Source organism: Dermacentor albipictus, chromosome 7 (genome assembly GCF_038994185.2).
Source record: "Dermacentor albipictus isolate Rhodes 1998 colony chromosome 7, USDA_Dalb.pri_finalv2, whole genome shotgun sequence".
Classification (NCBI taxonomy): domain Eukaryota; kingdom Metazoa; phylum Arthropoda; class Arachnida; order Ixodida; family Ixodidae; genus Dermacentor; species Dermacentor albipictus.
Window position 1 is genome coordinate 85,215,112 of NC_091827.1, and position 10,309 is coordinate 85,225,420.

The 10,309-nt window shown below is 44.3% G+C and overlaps 1 long non-coding RNA gene across 1 annotated transcript; it reads right to left on the reverse strand.

Annotated features, from left to right (window-relative positions):
* Window positions 1-3,098: 3,098 nt before the first annotated feature.
* On the reverse strand, window positions 3,099-10,043 carry LOC139048045 (uncharacterized). The gene is made up of 3 exons (XR_011507450.1): window positions 9,442-10,043; window positions 3,943-4,011; window positions 3,099-3,351 (listed from the first exon to the last, which is right to left on the reverse strand). It is a non-coding gene; the product is annotated as an uncharacterized lncRNA (long non-coding RNA).
* Window positions 10,044-10,309: the final 266 nt, after the last annotated feature.

Genomic DNA, 10,309 nt, shown 5'->3' on the forward strand with positions numbered 1-10,309 from the left:
CTTTACAAACTGTTCCAATTTTATCCCACAATTTTCAATCTGGCATTCATTCTGTTTTTTGTCCATGTATTATATAAAATATCGAGTACTAGTAGTTCCTTATGAATTTGTTATGAATTAATGCTGAGAATGTGTTTATCTTTGAATCAAGCAACATACTAGGCAAACCTGTTTGTGACAATGTCATTCTTGGAGCAAACATAATGCAGATCTACTTGTTTGTTTGGCTGATTGCAAATCCATAAGTTTACCAAATAAGTTTAACGGGGGAATTATATTGAGCGAAATCAGACAATAATAACTGAACACGGTCTCGGTAGGGGAGTAAACAGGGCTGGGTTAAACTGGTCAGGATTAAACGGGTCAGGATTAAACAGGTCAGGATTAAACAGGTCGGTCAGCATTAAACAGGTCAGGATTGAACAGGATTGAACAGGTCGGGATTAAACAGGATTGAACGGGTCAGGATTAAACAGGCCTAAACAGGATTTAAACGGGTCAGGACTGAACAGGGTCAAACGGGGTCCCGTTCCATAACCCTATTTGATGAAACCCGTTTGAAAACAAATAGGATTTTCTAGTAGGGCTGTTTAATGAAAAATACTTATTTTTTGGAGATGGTGCCTATTTGGCGGCAATACATTTTGTATGTCTCGTAGTATTTGTTACGTTTCTTTCCTATAGCAAATACAAGTGCGTCTTTACAAACTGTTCCAATTTTATCCCGCAATCTCCAATCTGGCATTCATTGTTTTTTGTCTATGTACTACATAAAATATCGAGTACAGTAGGTCCTTATAAATCTGTTATGAGTTAATGCTGAGAATGTGTTCGTCTTTGAATCAAGCAACATACTAGGCAAACCTATATGTGACAATGTCATTCTTGGAGCAAACATAATGCAGATCTACTTGTTTGCTTGGCTGATTGCAAATCCATAAGTTTACCAAATAAGTTTAACGGGGGAATTATATTATATTATAGCGAAATCAGACAATAGTAACTGAACATGGTCTCAGTAGGGGAGTAAACAGGACTGGGTTGAACTGGTCAGGATTAAACTGGTCAGGATTAAACGGGTCAGGATTAAACGGGTCAGGATTGAACAGGATTAAACAGGTCAGGATTAAACGGGATTCAACGGGTCAGGATTAAACAGGTCTAAACAGGATTTAAACGGGTCAGGACTGAACAGGGTCAAACAGGCTCCCGTTCTATAACCCTATTTGATGAAACACGTTTGAAAACAAATATGATTTTCTAGTAGGGAAGCTTTTGAAAAAGCAGGGCAAATCACAAAATTGAGGACAAGTACAGTTTCTGGCTATTACGCTTTACGTTTTTGCTCAGTGAATGACAATCGATGCATTTGACTAGTAGCTAGTCGACATCGGAATACCTGAACGAACACACGAAACTGCTGGCTACTAACGCGGCGGCTCTGTCACGGAATGGTATCGCTCGTATCACATCAAACACTTAATGTTATAAGCACCTGAGCAGTGTTGCGTTAACATACTGGGCGAACTAAATAAGTTATAGTGCGATATGCAACTCGACAACCAACGTGAGCAGCCCAAGTCGGGCGCTGCGCGTATGTTTCAGCAACGTTCTGAGCGGCGGCATAATGGCAGCTAGCAGCTCTGCGATGCGAGCGGCACGTGAACCGAGGCGTCCGCGGCGGTCCCATTGACAGGCATAGTTTAAGAAAGGAGGCGTTGCCCATGCCGTGCGCTTCAACCACGCGATGTTCGCCTGCGCAGCGCAAAGCACGTAAGCGATTTAGGATTGATGAAGATTTCTGTCTCTTACGAGAGGTCAATAGCGCCGACCCATTTGAAAACCCCTCAGCGTGGGAAGATGTACCACGCAATGTGTTGCGCGCTGTGCAGCGCGAGCTCACCATTCGTGCCATCAAAGAGCTGGTGGACCTGCTCGTCGGATATTATAGGCAGCAAGACACCGTCAACTTGAGAAAGTGAGTGCTCTGCTTTTCGTAGTACCGTTCGCGCTGTTTGTTCATAGCTGAAACGAATAGTCTTAGCGTAACCAGCTCGTTTTCTTTGTAGATCCGGCACCGAGGAGCAATATGGAGAACGCGGGCATCTGCTCCAAGAAGTGTGAGATTTGATGCGGAACGCCGGGTGTGTGCCGAGGACCCTGCCGCGAAGAGCAAGCTGCATGGGACCAGGGCGACCAGTCGCATCGATACCGTCGTCAACAGCTCGGCAGCGCATGGCTCGCGAGCTTAGAGACTCGGCCACGGCTTCAATGGCCGCACTTCACACAGCCGAGGATGAGCAGCTGAATGGCAAGTGATCTGGAGCGGGCACTGGCATTAACGGATATGTTTGTGTATTTTGTAGTTCGCAAAATTTTCTCAGCTTCCACAGATGCAATTTCTAATTACGTTCCGACTTCCGGATTGTGATCGATGACGTGCAAGTTTTGCCTAGTGCTTACAGAATGGCGTATTGCAGGCCGGGTATTATGACTGCTCATTTAGCTGAGGAATTTTCCTTGAAAGTATTACGTTTTTTGGTTGCATGTTGGCAGCTGTGCTTCTTTATGTGCCGTGGGAATCCTCCCGGCCAAAATCTTGAACTCCCATTATTTTGTCCTATAGAAACTGTTCAGCTTGGATCAGTCATTTTTTCTTCTGCCTACAAAAATATAGGATATGGTTTGAACAGAACTGAACATTTGCTTAATTTGCTGAGCTACTTTAAGAGGCAAGGTTCACAAAATGAATTTGTACTTCGAAGGTAATCTTATACTAACAATGTTGTTATACCTTTACCTTGTTTTTTGTGTGCAGATTAGAGCTCTCCCTCGTACTTGCTGCTCTCAATGTCCGACGAGTGCACAGAGTCACCAGTTGGAGAAATGGTTAGGGACCCAACTACAGACAACTGTGTGAGCAGGCTGACTCAAGAAGGGGCAGCCATTCAATCACGTATGTGCAAAGTGCACTCAAAACGCACTTTATTCAATAATTCACCATGCATAAAACAAGCTCTGTTAAAAAGAGTGTTCTTTTCTATAGGCAGGGCACAAGCACACATGAGAAGCAAGTGCAATCTTACTACTGTGCTTGCTTATTCTCATGGAGGTAGTATTAATACAGGATGGGCTTCTCGCATACCAGTGTTTCATTTCATTTCATTTATTTACTCTCAGGGCCGTTCGGCGTTACAGAGAGGAGTGGGTATACAAAAATCCAAATGGCTATACACAAATACATTTTTAGTAGGAAGCTTAATGAAGGTGATCGTATACAGCAGACTTGAAGACTTCGGGTACTGCGATGGACACGACGGAGGCAGGAAGGTGGTTCCAGTCCGCGCTTGTCTTCGGAACAAACGAATCAAAATAAAGATTAGTCCTGCAGCTTGGCACGCCAACTTTGAACCGGTGGTCCATGCGGGATGAAAAGTAAGTAGGAGTAGTAAAGAGTGATTGCTTAAGAGTGTCAGAGGTGAAATATATTTTGTGAAAGAGGCATAATCGATAAATACGACGGCGTAAGGAAAGGTCAGGAAGATCTAATGTTTTCTTCATTAGTGTTACACTGGCTGAACGAGAATAGTTAGAGTATAAAACGAACAGAACGATTTTGGATGGATTCGAGGGCTTGTATGAGTGATTTAGTGTGAGGATCCCAAACGGAAGCAGCATATTCTAGTTTCGGGCGCACGAGAGTATTATATAGAACTAGTTTTAGGGACACAGGAGCCAGGGAAAAATTACGGCGAAGGAAACCAAGTGTGCGGTTAGCATTATTAGTGATATGTTCAACGTGCTTTTTCCATGATAGGTTGGCAGTAATGTATACGCCAAGATACTTATAATCAGAGACTGTAGTTAAAGAAGAGTTATTAAGGAAGTATGTGCATGAAGACTGGTTAGGCGTGCGCGTTATTCTCATTGCTTTGCACTTACCAATATTTAGTTTCATAGACCAGGTGTGACACCAAGTGGAGATTTTATCCAGATCAGATTGAAGAATGGCTGCATCAGAAGATTTAGATATTTGTCTATATATTACGCAATCATCAGCATAGAGTCTAATTTGTGAGTCAATGGAATTAGGAAGGTCGTTAATATAAATGAGAAAAAGCAGAGGACCTAGTACGGAGCCTTGGGGAACTCCGGATGTTACGGGGCATGCAGGTGAGTCACAGTCATTAATTGAAACGTACTGGCTACGGTCCTGCAAAAAACACTCGATCCACTTCATCAGATTAGTATCTAGGTTTAGTTTACTAAGCTTGAGAAGTAGTAGTTGATGAGATACCGTATCAAATGCTTTCGCGAAATCTAAAAAAATGCAATCCACAAGTGATGAACACTCCAAAATGGAAAACAAGTCATTAATAAATGCGACCAGTTGAGTTTCACAGGAGTGGTGTTTGCGAAAACCATGCTGATTAGGTGTGAAGAAACAGTTTGATTCTAGATGCGACATTAGGTTAGAATATATTATATGTTCAAGAAGTTTGCATGGAATTGATGTTAATGAGATTGATGTTAATGTTTGTGCATGTGCATAAAAAATTACCACGGTGCAACACAAGTTAATTCAATAGCAAATGAAAAACACCAAAATGTGAAAAAACACCAACTAATGCACATGTTAATTTTGCAAGGAATCATTAATGCCCTTGTAACACTGGACAACACACACGCTGAGGAGGCCACTGGAGATAGCGATGCGGACCAGCAGGCTCAAGCACACAAGACGGTGACACGTGCAAGCTGTCCCAACAGGTACAGCAAATCAAGCTTGCATGATTTGATAAGGTATCTTCTGACGCCTAGCTCTATTTGCATAAGACACTACGTCCGTTTTCTTTTTTTCGTTATTATTTTTCATTTGAGTAGATGCTTAACTTTCATTAGAGAGAAAGGTAAGACGGTGGTGAACGATGTGATAACCTGCTGCTGTCGCAGCGTATGTGTTGTGACAGACAGTAATCGAAGTCTGTTAACATCAGCGCAATTTGTTTCATATTTGTTTGCTTTTTTCCCCCGTTTACAGGAATCAGAGGCCGTCAGGCTATGAGGCTTGAGCTCTTACGAAGGAGAGAAGAGACTGAGTTTATTCTCCACCAGAAGGAAATAGAAATCCAACAGAGACGGCTTGACTATGACGAAAGGTGCCTGACCCTTGAAAAACGGAAGCAGGCGGCAGAATAAGGGTGGAAGAAACTCGATGCCCAGCGTCACGACGAAAGTATAAAAATGCTTCGCAGCATTAAAACTGCGCTTGACGAGCAGCAAAAACAAATTGTGAGCCTTTTTAGATAAAGCGCTTTCGCTGTGTGACTGAGTTCTGTGGCCTCAAATAAGACTCCAGCTGTGGGGGTTCAACCCCAAAATACTCACGTCACTGATGAGTATGTTGCAACCTGCGCACAGTAGCTGGCTTGCCAATAACGATATACACTTGTTGAGAAGGCTCCCTAGTGTGATTTTTCAGATGCACACTTCCTTCATGCAACAAGGCTAGCTTACGGTATTCTATTAAAGAACATGGTTCCTTGATAATTACTTGACAATCAAGCAGATATTTCCATTGCTTCTTGTAATGATGCTACCTTCATAGGTATTATTCTTGTCGTCAATGTAAACTGAAAACATGTTGCACAATAACAAACAAAACTGGCTTATAGCATTAGAATTCCCGCAGGGGCGTCTGTGTCAGCAGGCGTTTGGTGTATTGCGACACCACGTACCCCAGCACACGAGGCTTGGCCCCTCCCGCGTGTAGCCGTGCGCGGCTTAGCCGTGTCTGGGGAAAGGGCGATCCTGGGGGTTGAGCCGATGCTGGGTGTTTGGACCTTTTGGCCCCCCGGCGAAGGCAACACACCTCTTTGGCCTCGGCTTCACATAGAGGGAACCTCCAGAGTGACCCACCTGGAGGAAATCGGCAGTCGCCTTTTCCTGTCCTCTCCAATCTTCGTCTTTCTCTCCCACTTTTGCATCTTTCCTGTCTTCTTTTCACTTTGTGCGGCTGGTGGACTTTATCTCTGTGGTTGCGACATGTGCCAAGAGAAACCTGAACTATGACCCTGCTTTCCTGGCGTGCGCGTTTGGCGGAGCGAACATCTACGGCACCGAGCCTCCCGACTGCCTGAGAGTTCTCTATGAGGCCAACACCACGCTGCTCCCGGACAAGTGGCTGAAGTGTTTGACTGTGCGCGAGGTGTGTGAGACTGTTGTGCGACGCCATCCTTATACCGGAGCCAAGGCCTCAGAGCCGTCGGACTCTCAGATAGACGAACTGCTTTCTGACGTGTATAATGATGAATTAGCTCAGCAACTTTACCCTCCGCGTACCAAGGCAGACCTCGGCATTCGCAATCTTCGCATGGGTGACATGTTGAGTTTCATGAGAAAGAAAACCATCCTAGAGCGGGGTGTGCGCGTGCTCCGATTGTGTCGAGGCTTTGACCATGTCACCACGTACAATTTTCTGATTGCTGCAATATGTTTTGACTTTCACATGGGAATAAAGATTTTTTTGGTTTCTGCCTTGCCGGTAGTCCGCTTCGTCCCTCGGCTCCTGTGCAGAACACCTGCGTGCGTTTCCAAGCAGCTTCCATCGAAAAGAAAGACAGCTACTTCGACTGGATGTGTGCCGCACAAGCGAAAGAAGGACGACCATTCTGATGAGCGTGATGACAGCAGTCAGCGACGTCCCAGTAACTTCGCATCGTGACAGCAGCAACGGAGGCTTGGACAGTGTTATGGAAGTAGGCCTCCCAAGTAAGTTCTGGGCAAGGCACCTGATCTCAAGCGCTCCAAAATTTCTGGCATTTTCTGTTTGTGCGTAGAGCGACGAAACACTGTGCTTTCAGCAGTAACTTCTGTGCTCTAGTACTGATGTAGATTTCCACTGTACTGTACTGTACTGTACTGCGTATGTGCAGGGATCGTTGGTGAAAAACGTCAATTTTGGCAGTGTTATTGTTGTGAAGGAGCTGCTGTTTCAGATGGATGCTACAAGTCCTTGTGAAGGGTTAGAAATGCTCAGAATTGAAAACACGAAAAGAAAACACAAAGTTTATGGAGGGAAGTGTTACAGCATCAGATGTTGCGGAATATCCCAAAATGAGACGAGGTGCTTGCAATGCAAGTACTTTCCGTGATTGCTTCTGAATCAAGCCTCCTACAAACCCACACGAGGAAGAGAGGCTAACTTATCACGCAAGCTAGTAAGAAAAAATTAGCAACTTCGCCGACAGAGGCTGAGCATTGGCAAGCCGACTGACACGGTCAAAAAAATAAAACAGGACAATGAAGCTATGTCTACTGCTCATTGTGAAACAAAGTTGGCAAGCCTGTCAAGAAAGCAGCAAATGCAGGTTAGAACAAGATTTAAAGCTTCAACGAGGAAAGGCACAAATGGTATGAACTTTGAGCAAGAGTGGGTCTTGGAATGCATTGTTATGCATACGAAGAGCCCACGACTTTACGAGCACATTCGAAAGCACAAAATAATGGTCCTTCCGAGTCCTTCATGCCTGCAGTCTTACGTCCGCAGGTACAAGAGTGGGTTTGGAATAAACGAAAAGGTGCTCGCGGCAGTGGCCGAGAAGGCAAAGGGCATTGACGTTCGACAGAGACATGGAGGCATCCTCATTGATGAGATAAAGCTCTCAGAAAACTTGAGGGTCAATAGAAATGGATTCGTTGACCTCGGCAGCTACAGCTCTGGAGAGCAAGCAAGGGTGCATTGTGACCATGGGCTGGTGATTTTGTTTCAGCCATTCACCGGCAAATGGCAACAAATTCTCGGGGTTTTTGGCACGCAAGGTAATGTGAAAGTGAATCTACTGTCCAGAATAGTCTATACTGAGATCTGCTCTGAGAAATCTGGACTGTTGATTTCGTCACATGCGTTGGCACTTCTTGGAATAGAAGCATGTGGAAAAGTTTTGGCATTAACTGAAATCTAAAAAATACGGTGTGTAAAGTCCAGCACCCAGTGGATACAAGCCGATACCTACACTTCATTTCGGACTTTCCTATCTTGTCAAATGAGTGCGTAATTACATAGCATCGAAAGGGCTCTTGACACCTAATAGAAGAGTGGGCAACGAGTACGTGAAGGAAGCTGGGACGTTTGACACGGCGAATACAGTACGGCTGAGAGCAATGCCACATGTAACCATAGCTGTTTGCCAGCCAAATAGATTTGAAAAGATGTGAGTGAACCTCGTGTTTAGGTTCTTCAGCGATGAGGTATTGAGGGGCCTTTATATATACAAGAATGAAGTGGAGACCCGCTATGGTCCTGGCAGTGCAACGACAACTTCATTGTATCTATGATGAGGGACCTAATTGATGCGATGACGTATAGTACAGCAGGAAGAGTTTGAGACGAGGCAGTGACCAAGCCAAACATAAAGAAGTTCTTCGACTTTCTTCATGTGTGGGAGCAAGCGATTGGAAAGCAGGGTGGGTTCCTGAGCCAAGGAACAGTTGAAAGCCCTTGTGTCATTCTCTCCAGCACACTCTCCCTGTTGACTTACGTCACAGAGACATTAGGCTTCAATTATTTGATGACCGAACGTTTGTGCCAGGACACACTTCAAAACCTATTTGGTATATTAAGGCAAATGCCAGGCTGCAATGACCACCTTACCCCAGCGCAATTCTTAATTTCTGTTAACTGCCCGAGTTTTTATAGCTTGGCCCGGTCACCTACCAGCGGCAATACGTTGCAAGCAGTTCTGAGTAGCCTTCTTGACCCACGCCACTGCAAAAATTTGGTCGATATGCAGAGTACGCTGGATGATCTCCTGGATGTGGGCCACCTAAATGAAGTTCACGAGATGGTAAAGGTATGTGATGCCATGCCAGATCACCATGAAATGGTGGGATCAAATAGCGTCCCTCGCATAACCTACTACGTTAGCGGGTATGTAGCCAGGAAAATGCCAATGAGAACAAAGTGTGAAGAGTGTTCTCAGCTGTTCGTCAAGCAAGATACTTGCGCTTCCCAGTTGAAAAAAACAATTGGACCCAACTGGAAATTTCAACTTGTTTCCAATTGGTCCCATTTGTGTATTAGTACACAACTGGGCTACATGGAACAATTGGTTGGCATGGAACCAATTGGGCCAATTGGTTGTTGCCAATTGGGTCACATGGTGCAGTTGGAATAGAACCAATTGGGCTCATTGGCCTGGAACCAAAAGGTCCAAATGGAAACGCTCGAGGGGTTAAATGGTTCTGACTGTGCACAGTCTGCGCTGTGCAAATCTGGCAAATTAGCACAGCAATAAGAAACCATATCATTACATGTTCCCAGGTTTAAGAGAGTCACAATTAAATTTGCAGTTTATGTAGCTAAGGTTCAAGCAGCAAATGCCAGAAAATTGTTCTAATCAGTAAACATATGAGTTCTGTCAATGCCAGCAATTTTCTCACCCATGTAGTGATTCATCCGTTTCACTAGCATTCTCACGACGCTCTCAGGGAAACCTTGTTTTTTCAAGCGGCGCTTGAAGCAGGCTGTCAAAACACATGCATTTAAATGATTAAAAAGAAACAGAGGCAGTTCAAAACATAATGCAGAAAAGAATGAATAAGAGTTTGCTTTGGATAGCTTCTGAGTAATGAAAATTTTACATTGCATTTTCAGTTGTGTAAAAGTCAAATGTTTTCTTGTAGCAGAATAAAAATCCTCAATGGCAGACATTTCAACTATGACACCCTTGAATCATTTCGAAAAGTCATCAAGACAAATTGAATTAAGAAGGAATCATAAAACGGAGTTTCATTAAACACATCTGCAGCAAAGTTCGGAAATTTACCGTTTATCAAAGGAATTTCACCTCGCCAACTGTATAAGTGCGACTGGTCTACTTGCATTTTTCAGGATCGGGACAACATGCAGAAAAGAGGGAGTGCACCTTGTAGACTGAAAAGTGTGGCAACTTGGTTATTTGTTTTATTACCATAGCCTAAAGGCCCATTCCGAGCATTACATAGGGTGGTTAAAATTGCTGCTGTCAGAGCACCACACATGCAGGCACACTGAAGAAATGAGGTATATGTTAAAAGATGTGTAGTCACCTTGCATGACAGACTTCTGCCACGGTGTCAAGGGCTCCTTCCTTGGCCGGTCTGGGAACTGAGGGCAATGCTTTCCTGTAGAAAGTCGCATGTATTGAGAAAATTCCAACAGTACACTTAAGGCTGTGAAAAATAAGTTATAGCTACCCAGCAAAGATCCCCCTTGCAACTGTGCTGGGTCCCAGACTGCCACAAGGAGGTCTTTCACAGGGGCGTACCC